The sequence below is a fragment of the Pieris napi genome, chromosome 1, assembly GCF_905475465.1.
Source record: "Pieris napi chromosome 1, ilPieNapi1.2, whole genome shotgun sequence".
In the NCBI taxonomy this organism is placed as follows: Eukaryota; Metazoa; Arthropoda; class Insecta; order Lepidoptera; family Pieridae; genus Pieris; species Pieris napi.
In genome coordinates this window covers 10,337,215-10,353,072 of record NC_062234.1, presented here as the reverse complement: position 1 = coordinate 10,353,072, position 15,858 = coordinate 10,337,215, and the positions used below count along the sequence as shown (strand labels likewise).

The 15,858-nt window shown below is 32.7% G+C and overlaps 1 pseudogene; it reads left to right on the top strand.

Annotated features, from left to right (window-relative positions):
* Positions 1–1,924: 1,924 nt before the first annotated feature.
* LOC125055440 lies at positions 1,925–2,037 on the top strand (annotated as a pseudogene).
* Positions 2,038–15,858: the final 13,821 nt, after the last annotated feature.

The following is a 15,858-nucleotide window of genomic DNA, read 5'->3' as shown; positions in this document are numbered from 1 at the left end:
TATTTCACAGACCATTTTTCTTTATAAACAAGTAAGCATTCTTCTGTGCCAATCTCATAAATTATTGTGTCGCTAGGAGTCGAACCCAAGTACCTACTCCTAACCGTTGAACGCGAATAACAAAGATTATCTAACCGAACATTTAATTATGAGTTAGTAGGTTATTCTCAGTACAAAGGAAGCTTATTAAAATCACGTTAATTATAAATGTATATCTCATCTACATCATATTTAACTGACAATTAATTAAATGTAACAGAATTTCAGCATCGCAATATCCTCAACAATGCCTATCGAAATTAGACTGACAAATAGACGTAATATTAACTATAACGTATAAATAGGGGTTTGAATAATACAAGCAAAATATTATTATACCATAATGCGTGACTCAGTGGCACTCGGTCTCATAAAAAAATAGTAAACCTCCTTTTTCGGTTTTTGAAGCCGATTAATAAATGAATATGTGATTAATAATGGCTGCGTCAAGGAGATATTGTAACTATTTGCCCGATTTCAAACAATTTTAATCTCATTCATAAAATCTCTTACTATTAAAATGCTACCTAATCCCTAAGAAGTGCATATTTATTGGTTAGGTGTATGATGCCGGGACAGGACGCTATTATTATAATAAAAGTCTACGGTACATCATTCCCATTTTTGTTAAGTATTAAAAGAGAGATTTAGTTTGTATGCTAAGATGAAAATTATGTATATTTTCAAACAATCATAGCTAGTCGGAATTTGTATATTTTACATTGTTATAAATAGATTTGGGAAACAATACAGCTTATATTTATATAAACACCCTTAGCTCCTTAATATATGCCTAAAAGTAACATACAAAGTTAAGATGAAAAGTCAAATTCTGCAATGTACGCGAAACTCAATAAAATCTATGATAAATCAGAACCTAATTTATCTGGATATAGATAAACCGGTGACTAGTTTGTAATATTAACTACAAGACATTTGCAGGCGCCAAGGGGTACCGTCTCATAACAAACACAAATAAGCTGACGTGATCCGCTTACGTCCATAGATTAGATACCAACATAGCAGAAAATATTTCTATGCAGAGTCTGTGGGAATTATTCATGGCACAGAATTATCTGTACCTAGTACATGTAGAAGTCAAATGTCATAAGGGAAGGGTCTGAAATATGTTGAATTGTATTTCGTGCATTATTGTTTTTGCAAATTTAGTTTATAATGATGTTTTAAAAATTGTGATTCGTAGGCTGACAATTAAACGCATGTTTTTCGAAAGATAATTTTGAAGTCCATCGAATGTTATCTCACAATTAGCCATCATGGCTATTATTTTACTATGACTTAAACACATACATATGTAACTTTTGTAATATTATAAAACCATTTTGCGACACTAAACCATATTTAATAGTATTTCCATAATACCAGCAATTTAAAGCAAGTACTTTTAATATTTTGAAGAAAGGCGTAAACTTGTGTGTTGTTTGCAAGATTTAAAACCTTGTTTATTGCAGAGGTGTTACACTGAGAGTAGCACCTACGCAACTGTCAAACGCATAGCTGCTTCAGCTGCTTGATATATGGCAAGCCTTTTCGACAGATAACCGTAAGTCAGAACAACAAATTACAATGACTCAAGTTACATGACGTGGTTATAATCAAGTTGATATTAGATTGCGCATTACGTATAATACGTATACGTATAATACGTTCTAGTGGGTATACGCCGTAACGAAATCCACATTACCCTTCACGTCAAAGTAGTCGCTTCGCGGCATGGTCTTAGATTTCTCTACCTTTTTGTTCTTGGAACGAAGTTACTTATCGCGCGTTGCTGAAGGGGGCTAGACGGAATAAATTAAGACCAAAACTTGTAACGACACTTTTTGCTATAGTTGTTCTATTTTATATTTTCAATATGCTTAACGCCAACGTCCATATCACGTTAACGGTTCTCGTCCGATCACCGAAGTTAAGCAACGTCGGGCGAGGTCAGTACTTGGATGGGTGACCGCCTGGGAACACCTCGCGATGTTGGCTTTTTTTTCGTAGCGATAAGAAATCAAATTTTTTTTTGGAAACACTTAACTAAATTAGTGGTAGTAAACGTACACCAGAATCCCTGTACAAAAATAATTGGGGGTTCCTAGTTTCGTTGCAAAATACAATCAATACCTTTAAAAAATATTCATTATTTTTTTATTGAAACGCCTAGTGTGCCAGCCTTTGTAGATTTATGGAACATGCCGGATATTTTACTTCAAAGTCAGATAAATCTTCAACGTTTATTTATGGCACAGTCGGGATTCGAATCCACGATCTCAGGGTAAAAAGTCGCTTACTTAAAATCAACTGTTTAAATAAATAACAAGTGTTATGTATTACATATACCTACATATATTACATAGTGGGGTAATCTTATTTCTTAATCATTGTATAACGCGCCACCACCTTCAAGAAAAGAGCGAACCAATACGATACCTAAAACGATACCTAAAAAGTCGGCAACGCAACTGCTAGCCTTCAGGCAGCGTGCATCATGCAAGTGTTCCTGGGCCGCGGTGTCCTTAACACCAGGTGAGCCTCCAGGTCGTTTGCCCCCTTTATTATATATAAGGTATTTCTTTTGTAGCTTTAATTAATTATTTATCGGAAAATAAAATATATAAATAAACAATATAATATTAGTTTATACTACATTTTTAATACACTACTTTAATACTAATAATAATTATAAAAGCCTTTACTTATACTAGTATATAAAAATGTGAAGTACCTACTAAAAAATTTACACTAAAAATAAAAAATAAACACTAATAATAATTAATCGGCAAGCCGGTTAATTTCTGTTATTCAGCTTGTCTTTGGACATAGGCCTCCTCTAAGAGCTTCCACTCTTCTCTTTAATACTATAAATATTTAATACTGATTTTGTTTTTCATTCATTTTATAACAATTAATCCCCTCTGAAATTATAGGCGAGCCGCAAACAACGTGTTGAAAGTAGAAGTTTATCGAAAATCAATATAATAAATTAAATGTTGACCGCAAATGGATGCGGTTTAATGGCCAATTGTAATAATATTACTTTTTATTAAATTGAAAAAATTTAAATCATTGCTACAGAAATGTTTAATGAAGAAGATCTATTTACGTAATATGTATAAGCTATTCATTTTTATGAACTGATTTATGTTTTTACCGGGTAAGATTAGGTATTTGTATATCACACACGAATAAATAAATATAATTATTTTTTTAAAATTTCTTTTATAAGGCGAAAACCTTTTCAAAACTAATTTATTAACACTTGGTTGCATTACAAAACTAGTACAATAAGAAAATCGAAGTTTAGTAAAGAACATGCGGCCTTATTGCTTCTAAGAGATCTCGTCAAGAAACCAAATAATATATAGATAATGTAAATGGCGTTGCGCGTTTTTTAAGGTTATTGCCGCACACCACCACTATGTGGAACCAACTGCCCACTGAAGTATTTCCGAACCAATTCGACTTAGGGTTCTTCAAGAAATGAGGGTACCAATTCTTAAAAGGTCGGCAACGCACTTGCGAGCCTTCTGGCAATGTGAGTGTTCATGGGCACTTAACATCAGATGAGCCTCCTGCCTGTTTGCCCCTCTTATAAAAAATTACTCATATAACTTATTAATAATAATTTTAAGGGATACAGGTAATGTGTTGTTTCGAATCGGAAAACATTCACTTACGCTTTTATGTATTTCATATTCCAAAAGCAATCACGTTTAAGCAACAAGAGTAGAAACATCCTAGAATCTAACGCAATATCACAAAGCGTATTCCAATTCACAAGGACTCAGCATTTAGTAATCAAGAAACTGCGGCCTACGAATCGTGACAAGAGACGAAGAAAATGTTCCCATTGACGTATTATTTAGAGAAGCCACTATTACAATGCAAGAAGACATAAAATCGCCTGCTTCTGTGATAAAGTTGTTTAAGTAAAGGCAACCTGAATAAACCAAGGACACGCGAGCCGCATACGGTAAAAAGGCTAGTTTAAACAACGGTCAGGTGAATTTGTTAAGCCTACATATATTATGTTTTCGGGCTTCCAATTCTATTAGACTTGACTATTCCTTTGCAAAATGTATTTTTAGAATACGCTAATCGAATTAAACACATAAAAACAATGATTAACATCTGAACAGGTCTGTCGGACACATAAATTGTATTTCTAATTGAACAAAGTTAAACTGATATCAAGTTTATGTCGGCCCAGTTATTGAGAAATGTTTGTCATAATATTTACTGAAATATTAATCTAAGTTAAGTGTAACAATCGGGAGCTTGCGCGGAACTCATTTATCAATTCGGCATTCGAAATTGAACTTTCGCTTCAGGCAATTTATCAAAGTAGAGTTTATTGTGAATACAGCCTTATCTTTGACTGATTTTATATTGATAGACAAAATAGACGCTGAAATAAAATAGGTAATGGAAGGTCGCCGCCTTGGGCCACGGGCAAAATCAATTTCAGCACAATTCTCATTTTCTCGATACTTTCATTTCTCCGCAGCCAGCAATCCGGAAGATAAAATTCAGAAAACGCTTTTGCCTCGCTGTACATGAAATTCCATTTGCAACTTCATACACATGCTCGTAAGAACCGAATGCAGCCGCGCTCGCCGCTCACCAATCAATTGACTCATATTTCTTTAGCGAATGATATCGGAATTTATGTGCATTGCTAAATGGCAAATATTTGCTAGTCATTTTTTCAATATTTTTAGGTACACATTTATTTAAACATGAATAAAATTTTGAACTTTCTGACTATATGGTAATCGCCTCCATTCGGTCGGTATGCGGTTTTGAAATCCAATAATATACTGATCAAGGTTTTGCCTTAGTTTAACCGTGTGGGGATTGGACGTGTATGTTATGCACCAATTCGTAAATGCGTAATTAACACTTGCGCCTAGGGTGAAGAAACACATCGTGAGGAAATCGAAATGTCGCGGGGTAAGACTTAGAGCTAAGAGTGACTCCTGTATATCCTGTATAGCCAAAAATCAACGTGTATCAGGCACTAAAGGCTGATATAGAAAGACTATCTTATATACTATGTAATATATAAGAGGCAGAAGTCTGGGGCCTAGACACATAAATGTTTGTATCACCCCGGGTTGTAATAATAATACATACCACACTCCTTACTGGAAATTAAAAGTGTTGTATGTATTTCGTTTAAAATTTTACCCATATTTTCTTAAATTCTACTATGTTAATGTCACCCAAATATAAATAAAATGTAGTGCATATACATAGTTAAAGGGGAATATACTTATACGAAAGCGTCAACAATAATTTTGTTTAATAGCTGCCCTAGCGAATAACATTACCGCTTTATCACTGTTTGGCTTGTTTTATGTAGATTAATAAAATAACGCCATAAATTGTCTTTATCGTTATCTTAAAGCTTTCAGAATGCAGTATAGTTGCTATTTGTATAATGTTAATTGTGATTTTAATTAAATTGTTTAAAACGAAAACGTATCAAAACGATCACTTCGTTAAGCTAAACGAAAGCAAACATTTTTTCGATCTTTTGATTACGAAAGATATAATCTTCTAGAGAACGATTAATCTTTAGCGTTTTCACAAAGGTTTTTGTTCTGTCCGTGCAGTCAATGTATGATGAAATTCGTAGAAAAGAAAATGAACGCAACTGAAAATAATTTTTGATTTAATCTGCGACAATTGCAAAAGCCGCAGAGATAAAAGTTGAATACAAACACTGACATTGCAATGAAGTTCAAACATCAACACGAGATGAATACCAAAGATTTCCAACAGAATTACAAAGATAACGCGAAATGTGTCGTGATAAAAACGTAATTTCCTTAAGTATTAAGAACATCGAGTTTTGGCGAGATTTTTTCCATTGTTCGCCTCTCACTGAATCCTGTTATGAGGGCACATTCAAATGATAATCCCGACACACGCTTTGTGAATTATGCGTAGTAATGGACAGTCTCTAGAAATGTAACCAGCAATGCCTCATACCTGATGGAACGTTGAATACTTTGCGTTCAAAAATCGCCTTTTTGTATTGTTTAGTTACTGCCCTGCGATTCTGTAACTCACTTTTCGTGATGACTGCTTCACGACTGATTTCAGAGCGACCGCCGATGCGAAAACCGCTGTGTGAGTTCGAAAAGTGAGTTACAGAATCGCAGGGCTGAAATAAAAATCTATGACAATGTGTACCACAAAGAACGGTTCGGTAACCGTCTATACACAATTTATACTAAAATAATAAGTCCTGAGTTACGATGTATCCTTACCAAGAAGAAAGGCACACAATTGTCAGTCGTTAGGATTTGGAGAAATTGTATTAGTTTGTATGTATTAATTGTATTGTATTGTATTGTAAAGAGAGGTTAGACTGATACTGATACCTTTCGTCACAATAGTTCACAAGAAGCGCACAATGGTATAAATAAAAATAAAAACGAGTCTAACATAACTCGAGTAAACCTAAGCAGAGATAAAAAAAAATGTGACGACCGGCTAAGTAAAAATATTTCGGATCATCCTCATCAAATTTTATTAATCTAAAATTATGTATATCGAACATTGTGACTTTCATGTAAACACATGGAGCTTAGAGCACACAAATCAGTGTCTTTATAGGCAAGGTCAGCTTTTGTGCCCGACACACGATGTTTTGGGTGTAAGTCTTGCTATTTTTTTAATAGTTTGGTATATCGTATAAGCAAATATTAGATAATTTTAATGTTTAATGCAAGCAAAAATTCATTTACGCATAGCTATAATGCAAACGCTAGACATTAGGGTACGCTTAGCTAGCGATCGGCCTTGAATAATTCAGATCATCATAATATATACTTTTAACTTTTATTTGTAAAGTTGAATTTGTTAGCTTTAGAATTTATTTAGCATATATAAGCTAAGAAAAGGAATGTTTCCATAATAAATCCAATCTTGGAAGGACTCGGCTTTTATACTTTATCCACATTGAACACAAAGTTGCGTGCGCAAAGATAACAAATAACAAAAACGTCTTTTAAAAGCATTTACTTTTTCCGACCAACCGATAATGTAATGAGATGTCGCGCCGTGCAGTTAATGTTATCTGCAATATTCAGTTTTAAAATATTACGAAGGGAGAAAGCGAAATGTAAATAAACAGCAAGCCATAATCGACAAGCGATGCCATAGACATCAATTATTTTACCGCCGATAGAGGGTTGTCTGTGCCACTTTAATGTGTTTTATGAAAAAAGCGTCAACGATGCGTAGTCTGTGTTCCATGTTTAAATTTTTCCTTTTTAATTTTGTTTTTTAAATTTTGTTTACCCAATAATTAATAAACGAGCTGAGATTCGTAATTAGGGACGTGAGGTAATTGCTCCTTGCAAATTTTCAGGAAGCATTTACTTATATAAAAGATACGTTGAAGCGTTTCGCTTGATTGTGATTGGTCAAAGGAAACGACGACTCATTGGTCTAGTAGTTAGTAACCCTGACTGCGAATCCATGCGTCCCGGGTTCGATCCCCGGCTGAGACGAACATCGATGTGATGGGCATTTGGTGTTGTGCTTAGGTCTTGGGTGTTTAAATAAGGAACTTCGTTCCAATATGTATTTATATGTCTATCTATCTATAATATATATGTATATCCGTATATATGTAGTACCCATAACACAAGCTTCACCAGCTTAGCATGGGACTAGGTCAATTGGTGTGAATTTTCTTTAAAAAAATAGAAATAAAAAGCATTCTTATTCTTATTGTCTTATTGTAAACGACAGATTGTCTCGATAATCTATGGTTGGACTTACGGCGCCATCTTATGATGAAGTATTTTTTATAAAAAAATATCTACGAAGATTGACAAAGGCTACATTTTTTGTCTTCCCCATATTTCATGTTATGAAATAGATCCTATATCGATATTTACTATTGACAAAACATAAAATTGCCAGAGTACATTCTATACTATAAAGAATAACTATATGCAGTCATCTGAATGACGGCACGCAATTACCCCGTCACGGTTTCCCTCATAAAGTAGGTCCATCACAGAGTACATAAACCGCGAATCTTTTTTGTTAAAAAAAAACAGACAATCGCTGATTTTGTTGACCTATGTAATTTGCGTTGTCGAAGCTATGGGCGCGAATCCCCATTACGGCCCGTACCATTAAATAAACATCTTCTCTAGTTATTAGCAAACCTCCCCTACCACTTCAGGCAGGCTGATACGGCACGCAGGCAAAATCAATTTCACTTTTGACACGTGCATTAATGTTATGGCAGAACCGAACAATGTTTATTGAATTTTGTTGAACTTATATTAAAATACTGATTAAAATATTATCTGTTTTTGATCATGGAATTTAAATTAAAATAAGGCGTTTTTTACGTGCTTTTCAGAATAAATGGAGCTAGTAAAAGAATAGGTAAATGCCCCAGGACTTTTATTTAATTAGTAATTGGAAGTACGTTTGTTAAAATTTGGTTAACGCTTAGAAAAAATTGTTTAATTTGGAAACGTCAAGTTTGTATGTAAGTTTGTAGACAGTCATCGACTAGTTAATTATTAAGCTCCTTAGTATTTTTGTAATTGTGAAACATTTGAGTACGATTATTTATTTAGGTTTTTAAGGAAGTGTATTTGTCGAAAACTGAAATCATTTCATTGCTTATTCCAACAGCAAACAACTTAAATCGTTCATCAATTTCGCTGTCGAAGTACATTTACTACTGAATATAAATAATATAGGTAATGATTAGGATTTTATTTAGTTAAAGCTAAGTTATATTTTTGGTAATTTATTCAAGCTACTTAATAAAAGACACCATGAAGTGGTATACCATAAACTACTCGTAGAATATTAAAACGGTTACACACGTCATAATGTCTGTTTCATTCGCAATTCTCAAAGCAAATGTAGCAATTATCATAGCTAATGTGGCTACAGGAGACATCTTTATAATAGTACTGCCTTTTAGATTGTACTGTGAATAGTATAGTATCTTATTCAAATTTGGAACTTTGTAGCTTGCCTGATGTGTTAAAATATAACCCATACAAACATATGCGTCAGTTCAGTGACCTTTAACGCATTATTAATAGTAATCCAGTAGCGCTACAATATGGGCCTTCGCCACAGGTCGGAAGAAGAAACATAAATTATAATAGAAAGAAATATATGCTATAACTTATTATATATAAATATGAATACTATTAACATAATTATAATCTTAACCTAATAATTATAGTGAGAAATACATGGACAAAATATATTAAAAAAGAAAGAAAATTCATTGGTACATCAGTATTGAATGCCCGACTTTTGTGTTGTGAGTGTCAAATGGGCTCCCATAAATTAAAATCTAAATATTATTTATTCATATAACATAACGTATACGTCTTCATAAGAATGAAAAATTAATGGTTCTAAATTTAAATTTACACTGCCACTTCTCAAATCAAGGGCTTAGAACTGAAGAGAAGAGCTGCAAGAAACTCTCCGTCACTCTTTGAAATCGCCAAGGTTTTTTTTTTACAAAATGCTTGTAATTGCCTCCAACCATTACAACATACTCCTCATCACATATTAAAGTAGTTAATTATGATCTAAGCAGTTTATAAAATAAAACTTAGTCTATTTTTTTTTAATAACGCTAAGATAAAAAATGATTACGCTCTCAGATGTATATGTAATGATAGAAATTTTCTTAATTCTGTATTTCAGAAACTTTTTACTAAAGATAAAACTAGCCCGAGCGCTAACGAGAACACTTATTAACATTACCGTAACCATAATATTAGCAAACGTGAATTCGCTTACCGTAAAATAAACGTAATAACGCTGCTCGCCGACCAAAATTTATTTTATCCGAATCTAATATAATGATAACGTGACCGAAATTTTTCAGGATAACATTTCCTTATATTTCACCCAGAGTTCCCGTTTATCTTCCGATCTTAAATTGAGTTTAACTGCCGGCGTATAAAGTCTACTAACTGACATGCAATGCCTTTAACATACAGGTTGAAATGTGATTAATAAATTTAAAACTACTTTACTATTTTAGATATGGCAAGCCACACAGATTCTTTTAAAATGTTGCTGTTTGTTTAAAGACATTGTAGTACGATCATTCCTTTTCCGCCTGATTTAGAAATCACCAGTACGTTAATTATGATAAATGTAATTTTAAATATCGAATGTATAATCAAAATAGAAAATATCAAAAATATAATTGAAATGTATTCTGTTCTATACGTAGAGACTTAAGAAATTATGAAGGAAGGTAATGAATTTTGTTATTATAAGAGCATGTAGGTTTCAGATTTCTGTAGCTGTTTTATTGAGTATTTGACTACTTGGTTATTAGTATTCTGTGCTTGACTTTTGTCCAAGACTTACAGATTTCCTTACAAGTTCGCGGGAGACGCAAGTGATTGCCGGAATTGAAGACATTCAAAGATAAATCGGTGAACAGGCTATCTAGAATAATATACTTAAGAGAACAGACTGAACTAGGCTGAATACTGGACATGCGGGTAAATTCCATCATGGGATGTTGAAGCAGGATACAAAATTCCATCATTCCAAAATACAGCGTTTTTAAGGCACTTTCTGCACACCAGAGGTATTTTGAACCTATCCGACTTAGGCGCCTTTAAGAAAGTTGCTGGTGTCCATGGGCGGCGGTTATTACTTTATTCAAAGTGGCCCACTTCCTGTCCTATAAAAAAAAAACGTGTTTCACTCAGGGACTGCCGCGGTAAAGCTATTGCATAGTATTTTTTATCAACTTATGCAGTTATAATTATTTATTTATTTTTATTTATCCAGTATTTGTTTTTCTTTGATATTAATTCAAGTTTTTTCTTCGATATTATTTCAATCTACCACTCTACCAGACTCAGACTAAAACGCCTATATAGCCTGTCTCACTCTAACGCGTACCGGCTGCACCGGCCCCGCTCACGTTACGTCACCGATCTCGTCAGAGAGATGGGAATGCGCAGTATGCGTTCTGTCCCACTCTAACGCGTATTTGCCGCACCTAGATTACGTCATCGGGTGTAAGGTTTTTTTCGTTACGGAATTTCTTGATTCGGTCGCCGCGCTCGAAGCCCGCGATAAAAAATGCAATAGTTTAAAAAGAACGCTAAAAGAATAGTGTTAGCCTAATAAGGCTTTGATTTTTCTTTTGAAATGTAATGTATTTAAGAAAAAATCCACTATGGAAAAATATATGACAATTCGATGAAATAATATAATAAATAATTTCGATGATTGAGATGCGTGACAGTTTTGTTCCACCAATTTATGAATTAACGTTCTATCTTTCCTCTCATCGACCAAAATGGTCACCATAACGCTCCCCTAGTGCAGATAAAGACAACATTTCTAGTTTTCTCTCAGTAACCGAGGGTAGAGTGACAATAAAATTAGATAAGTGTATAGCGTCCATCTTGCGGATAGAATCAATCGCAATAAACCTACTACAAAGGAAGCAGTGTATTCAATAACTAGTTAAAAATTGTTGTATTTCCAACTCTATTCTTCAGTAATAGAGTCGAGATTAATTTATCGATTAGCTATGAAAATTTGTTTTCCGTTTTAGTAACTCTTTTACCTTAAGAATATTGTTGCGGTGTGAGTGGGTTTTAAACGAATACCGATAACAGGAATTCGGGTGGATAAATTTTACCCTTGTACAGGCACAGAGCAGGAAATCTATTTAGACTAATAATAATTGACAAATAAATTTTCATTACGCATTATGGAATGCCTTTAGATAAAGTTTTGTTAGTAACGTAATTATAATATCAAAATTGTTTACTAAATTCATAGCAAGAGCTATTTTTGATTAAAATTCCATAATTTGTAATCCAGCCTTTATTACAATATTTTTATAATAATCCATTAGTAAGGTTATAGTAATAGAACCATACTAATGGATAAAAAATACGGCTACAGGAACCGCCTCTTTAAACAGAAATATTTAAAAGTATGACGGCTTCCAAAGTATTGGTAAGTCACGTGACCAATAATTAGGTTCCACTGTAATGTTCATAAAAGTGCATAACGTGAGCTCTATAAAGTAACTGCAGAAAAATGCTCTTAGAGCGAGGTCATCAGTCAGCGGTAGTGGCGACTGGCGACCAAAGAAATGGATGGTGAAATTCATTACCGAGCTGGCAGCTTCTGATAAGCTTAAAGTTCCTTTGAAACATTTCTGTATTTCTTCACCTGGTTTTAAATTTGTAATTCCTTTTATGAAATCAGGTAATTAGAAACATCTTAGTGAAATTAAGAAATTTTATTTAATGGAGTTTAGAAATTATTTTTTTTTTATTCTGATATTGAAAATTCAAATTAAACGTTTATAATTTCAAGAACAAACAAATCGCCTTCGTCTTCTCTAGGCAGGTGATGTCGCACCAGTCTCTATCCATGGCAGTAAAGACGAATGAAAGTCAAGGGTCAAATACACATATCCGACGAAATTAAACTCCAGGAGTGTATTAGGAGTATATTACATTACATTACATTACAGGCGATGACATATTATTTATTGGAATGAATGTTTACAAAAACAAGTTAATGATTATTACAAGTTATTTTATTTTTGAAGTTATACTTCTTTAGGCGCGTTATGAAAATTTGATGAGAGTGAAATTTTACGATGCGCGCGCACCTATGACACAAAATTCGGAGTGTGATTATAGCGTGCGCAATCTACAAAAGAAATAGAATATAAGCTAACTTCACGCATATTCTATTTCTTAGCTTAGCAGCTTAACAAGAATTTTGAATATCCATGACAATTGACATCTGACATTGACATTTACCTTTTAAACAAATATAGGAGTTTGAATTATTGTTTAAAATAAAAGATTATCTATGTATCTAGTTATTTTCATTATACAAGTGCGAATTTTATATGTGCGTCTGAATTATAATCAGAAGTGATTTAAAATTAATATCTAAATCAAAACTAATTAATATGATAAAATATTTGTGAAAAAACTGTGCCAACCTTCCTGAGTGCTTCAATACAATTGAGGTTAACTATCCGTAGGTATTATCGAGTATTATTGTTGATTAAAACTGAAACATGAACCATTATTCATTGCTTATGTTTATTGCGTTTGTTACAGCAACGTTTTAGAAATATTCTATATATCAATAATTGAGAACAAAGATTTAAGCACGAATACTAATAAGGAGAAAATGAAGGCTTGGAGCGATATAACAGAGAAGTAAACATTTTAATAAGTACCTGCATCTCAAAAAAATGACCACATTATTTAATCAAAACATGTAATTTTTCAGATTTAATCTAGCAAATATAAGGACAAGAGACAAAAAACAATTGATGAATCAGTGGAAGTGCACTAAATTGAATACAAAAAAAGAGTTGTCATCTTATCGCCGTGAAACATCTAAAACTGGAGGTGGAACAAAGCCACCATCACCTTCTCGAGACACAATGGATATGGCAGAGATGATACCGCAACGGTTTGAAGTAGATTTCAATGAATTTGATTGTGATGGTGTCGAGGTAGGAATGTTAATTATAAATATGATGTATGGTGATGTTCAAGGTTCAACCTTTCAAGCATAGGCATATGCTCACAACAGTACTTTATTCCCCTACAGGTAGTTAGAGATATTGTAATACCTCAAAACATCCATGTTGCACTTGTAGTACCGAAACTCTGTCCAGCCAGAAGTGAGCCCATTCCCACTTATAATGGACAGTGGGTATAATACACCTTAATACCTGAGTGCGAACCACTCACCATGATACTTAAATTAATAGATGTTATTTGTATATTTCAGGATATTACAAATAAAATCATTTTGGAAACAATTGATATCCCAAAAGCCAACAATGACAAGGTAATAAATCAGTTTTGACATAACTTGAATACTAAAAAAGCCAAACAAAGGTGTGCACAACAGTGACAACATAACTTAACAATTTCATTATTTTGTAGGATTAAAGAAAGGTTAAAGAAAATCATGTCGAACTGAACAACAAGAATCCCCAAACAACTCCAAAGAAACCTACAAGGAAGACACCGGTATTATATTTAAATTATCTCTATCTCTAAATAGAATAAAAGAAAGTTGCTATCCAGGTCTGTAGCATGTGCTACAAATTATATTATTAACACATTTATATAATTATATTAATATAAATGTGTTAAAAAATTTATAATATGAATTATAAAAAAAATTAAGTTTTGCATGGACAGAGCTTAAATTAATATTCTCTTATTTGTTGCAGAAAGCAAGTAGTAGTTTTAGTTTTGGAGAAGCCTCGTAGATGCACAACCAAGTAATGATTAATTTAAAATTACAAACCGAAATTCTGATGAAGACAGTCACTTAAAAATAAATAGTATAATGAAATAAAAATGTTTTAAAGATAAATAGTGTTTTATTTGTTTAATGTAAGAGAATAATAATAAATATTTATTTAATTAATTTTTCAAATGTAAACTGAACTTTATTGACTTTAATGACTCCTTTTCCAGTCTTTGATTATTTAATTGTAATTAATTATTTGCATGCAATCAAAAACTATTTTTAATAATGCCAAAGAAGTATAACTTCTTACGCGCGTACATAAGTACACGCACCCTTTTTTTTTAAGATTATTTATTTATTTTACTCCATAGCTCCCTCCTTCCATAGTTTTATACAGATTACTCTCTAAAACACTTTATATATGTACATACTACTTCTAAAACATTTATAAGTTTGTACAAAACAATAAGTACTTAAAAGCAAACACTAGAAGACAATATAATAATAATATATGCCATATTGCATGTTTAATCAAAGTAATTTAGAAATTTTGGCATCATTTCGATTATATTAAGTTTTCGAGAAATTTGTATATAAACTTATAAACATTAACCAATAAATTTAGACACTCAAAATGAAAAGGATATGAATTAAAAATGTGGTCATTGCAAAACCAATAACATTGTTAATTGCAATACTTTCGTTTCTATATTTTTATCCATTATATCCTTGTCTACCTTTGTGACCTTTACAATAAATCCTGACAATTCGAAATCTAAATTCACCAACTGACCCCATCTAGTGTCATATGGGAACGTGTTAGTTCAAAGTAAAAGTGCAGTCCCCTCATATCTACGGCTGAGAGGCTTCCACTTCGCTTGACTGATGACCCGCTTGCAATGTCATAAAAAACCTTTGTTGGATTAAAAAACTACATTTTCAGCCAGCTTGGACATTTCACGTACTATAAAATAGCTCAAAAATCCTTGGTAAAATAATATACACAAATGTATACACATTAAGATTACATTTAATCAGATTTAGTACAATCATCGCACACTTTAGAGAAACAGTTTCTTAGTTTAATTTAATTAAGTCTCGTTGCTGTAGGCGATAAGATAATAAGTGTTTAGTCGAACACCTCTCTGAAATGGAATTACTTTTTGAAGTCTGTACTAATTATAATAATATTATAAATGCAACAGTAACGTTATTTTTCCTATACGCTTAAACGACGAATTGGAAGACAGATAAGACAGGCTTAGAAGTTGTAGGACTTTTAATTTTTATTAAATACACTATGGCATTTACGCTTATTAATCAAAGCTTTATCAGATCATTAAAAAAGTTGCTAAGTCCAGGAAATTTATAATCAAAATTTAAACATTAAAATTTAAAAAATAGGCAGGTGAATAAATAAATAATCTTAAAAAAAAAGGGTGCGTGTACTTATGTACGCGCGTAAGAAGTTATACTTCTTTGGCATTATTAAAAATAGTTTTT